Below are 3863 nucleotides of genomic sequence, written 5' to 3' on the forward strand. Positions count from 1 at the left end.
AACAAGAGGCCGGTTACCTCTATCAGAGATTTGACAAGACATATTTAAGCTCGCATCGCAAAGGAGAGAGCGACAAAGGGTGGCCGGAAAACATGGAAGAAGACACTATTTCACAATAAACGAAGGGAAAAAAACTCCATGGCCACTGCTCCGTATGAATCATTCGAGAGCTGTCAACAAAAAGGGGCGTGTATGTCCCCTTCCTTTGTCCAAATCAGGCAGCGCTTCAGAACACCCACACTTCACATACCTGTACCAACAGAAACCGCCGCCCTGCCTCCTCCCTAGTTTGGCAAGTCACCAGCACTGGTCTCCAGGTCACATGGTCCCCAGCCCGACGCGGAGCTAAAAGGCGCCCTGCTCTTACTAGGACGACTCAAGCCCCAAGCCTGTATTTCCAAATGACCTTCTAGATGTCACCTTGAACGGTCTCCCATCGTCACTCACTTATTCGTTTATATCCCAGCCTTCGCTGAAGGCTTGGTAGCTACCAGGCTGGGGGTGGGTGCTGTGCATGTGGAGAATTAGGACCCAACGTCCCCTTCTCTCGAAGAGCTTACTATCTAGTGGGAGAAAGAGACAGAGACATCACATTGGTGCTATCATGCTATTAAGCGTTCTATTTCCTGAGTGGTGAGAGTCAGGAAAGGCTTTCCAAAGAAGACCTTTTCTTTAAAAAGTTTATTTTGAGAGAGAGAGAGAGAGAGAGAGAGAGAGCGAGCAAGAGAGCACAAACTGGGGAGGGGCAGAGGAGAGGAAGAGAAAGAAAATCCGAAGCAGGCTCTGCACTGTCGGCGAGGAGCCCGATGTGGGGCTTGAACCCACGAACCGCGAGATCATGACCTGAGCGGAAACCAAGCGTCGGCCGCTCGACCGACTGAGCCACCCAGGCACCGACTTTTGAACTTTATCGTAGAATTCCTCAGAGAGAGCTCACGGGTGAAGGCATTCTAGACACAGACAGAAAGAGAAGATTATATGCTGGAGCTGGAGAGAGAGAGTGCGGTCAGAGCACGGTGCCTGGGGTTTAGGACAGACCCAATCGGGAGCGGAAGGTCAGGGTCCAGTGTAGAAGGGCTGCGCTCAAACTCTGGACTTGACCCGCTAGCCAGGGGAGAAGGAAGGTCAGTGAGGAGGATGCCTGTCCGGAAAGTCAAAGCATCTACACTCAACTTACTCTTCCATTAGCTCCCCTTTTCAAGGACCCCTCCTGCTACATCGGCTCTCCCTTTCAAGTTGCCCACTTCCCTCCCCGTCTCCAGGTTTCCAAATCCGAGGCTGAGGTCTGGCCACAAGAAATGGAGGGAGGGTGGGGCGCCTGGGTGGCTTAGTCGGTTGAGTGTCCGACTTTCGCTTAGGTCATGATCTCGCGGTTCGTGGGTTCGAGCCCCGCGTCGGGCTCTGTGCTGACTGCCAGCTCAGAGCCTGGAGCCTGTNCCAAAAGCCTTTTAGCTGGTCTATCTCCAGTGTTGTGTCCCTCGAAGGTAATCTTTACCCTGCCCGCTCTCTGGAGAGGAGACCTACGATCTGCTCTACACAAAACAAAGTCCCACCTTTTAGGCACAGCATTCAAGGCCCCACATGTTTCTGTACTGCTACCTGCCTAGCTTTCCGATGTCACTTCCCATCACGTGCCCGGCACCCTTGACTCGCTCTAGAAAGATACCGTTTCCCAAGCAGGCCACGTAGCTTCCCGTTCCCATGCCTCCTCCTCTGTGCTTGTCTCTGGTGGAATGCTCTCCACCCATCTCCCATCTGCTCTCCACAAAGCACCTTTGAGGGAGTCGCTTNTGTTTTCTTCTATAATGGCCAGTGCAGGATTCTTTCAGACAGCTCCAATTTTATTATTATTTTTTTAAATGTTGATTTATTTTGGGGAGACAGAGCATGAGCGGGGGAGGGGCAGAGAGAGGGAGACACAGAATCCCAAGCAGGCTCCAGGCTCTGAGCTGTCAGCACAGAGCCCCGACGTGGGGTTTGAACTCACATACCGAGAGATCATGCCCTGATCCAAAGTCAGATGCTTAAACCATTGAGCCACCCAGGGACCCCTGGACAGCTCCAATTTTAAATATTTTGTTTTACGGTCACAGCCTATGTACCAATGTCTGGATGGAAAAATACAGTCACCACAAGGATAGCATTTACAAGAGGGCTCTTTGATGGAAAGAGCCATATCGCACTCATCTTCATATTTCCATCTCTGATCACAGTGCCTACAGAGTAAGTAATAATAACCAGTAAGATAACATAATAACGTATCATCATAAGCTTACGTTATAGCTGACATTTACAGAGGACTTGCTATTTACGTGTGCTCTGCTAAATGCTGTCTACGTATTATGTAAGTTACGCCTCAGAAGAAAATTCTCTAAACCGGTCACACTGTTATTCCCATTTTACAGAAGAGCAAATAAGCTCAGAGAAGTTGTGTAACCTTCCCAAAGTCACACAGCTATTGAGAGGTAGAGCCGAGTCTCAAACCCAAGATTCTCAGCCCTTTTGCTATTGTAGACCCCTCGAAGACAGCTTATTCGATGAATTTCTTGCCCCAGCAAGGCTATAGCCTTCAGGAGAGTGGGGTCACAGCTTACTTATCTCTGGATTCACCACAGCACACAGGAAAATGCACAAACACAGTGAATTTTCAGTAAGCATTTTCTGAATCAAAAGTAGCCCACAGCTAGTGCCCACGACCATTTTGATCACGCCGGTCCCCCTCGGAGGAAGCTATAAAATGTTTATGCCTAAAACAGCTTGTCTAATCTCTACCTGATATTCCCAGTCCTCTAGGGCGGCCCTCCTAGGCTCACTAACCAGAGTTACATTTCAATAACACTCAAAATTGGCTTTTTTAAAAGTTTATTTTTAGTTATTTTGAGAGAGAGAGGGGAGAGAGGGAGGGAGGGTGGGGAAGAGAGAGAGTCCCAAGCAGGCTCTAAGCTGTCAGCGCAGAGCCCGATGCAGGGCTCGATCTCACCAACTGACAGATCATGACCCGCTTAACCAACTGAGCCACGGAGGTGCCCCCCAAATTAGCTTTCTGCTCATAACAATCCCCCTGAACATGTCCTGTTACCTCTTACATCACGACCTCTTTCTCCTTGCAGCCCAGGACATCTGTCATCCTACTTGATTCAGTTCACCCGCCTCCTCCACACAGCCCCTCACACTGGGTTCCAGAATAATCTTCCCCAGGGGCGCCTGGGTGGCTCAGCTGGTTGAGCGACTTCGTCCGACTTCGGCTCAGGTCATGATCTTACCGCTCGTGGGTTCAAGCCCCGCGTCAGGCTCTGTGCTCACAGCTTGGAGCCTGGAGCCTGCTTTGGATTCTGTGTCTCCCTCTCTCTCTTCCCCTCCCCTACTCATGCTCTGTCTCTCAAAAATATATCGAGGTTAAAAAAAAATTAAAAAAGAAATAAAAGATTGTTCATATTCATCTTCCTCTTCTGTACTCCCAGCATTATAATCCATTGTTGGGTCCTGGGTAGAGGCATGGCTCAAAAAACATTCCAGCTGACTGCAATGTTTTGAGGGCAGTGTTATTCCCAGCAAACCCAATACCCAACACCTACCGCAGCTGTATTAGGGAAGAAACAAGAGCCTCAGTTTGATCTCAGTTTGTGGGTTCGAGCCCCGCATCCGGCTCTGCGCTGACAGTGTGGAGCCTGCTGGAAATTCTTTCTCTCACTCCCTCTCTCTGCCCCTCCCCCACTCATGCTTTCTCTCTCTCTCTCAAAAAGAAATCAACTTAAAAAAAAAAAAAGCGTGTGTGCAAGTGGAGGTAATTAAGTACTCTTACCGTAAAAGCAAAAACAAAAAGAGGCTACACGTTGCTTTGTGGAAAGAAGGCCCATGCCTAT

This window comes from Crocuta crocuta, unplaced genomic scaffold (assembly GCF_008692635.1).
Source record: "Crocuta crocuta isolate KB4526 unplaced genomic scaffold, BGI_CrCroc_1.0 scaffold531, whole genome shotgun sequence".
Classification (NCBI taxonomy): domain Eukaryota; kingdom Metazoa; phylum Chordata; class Mammalia; order Carnivora; family Hyaenidae; genus Crocuta; species Crocuta crocuta.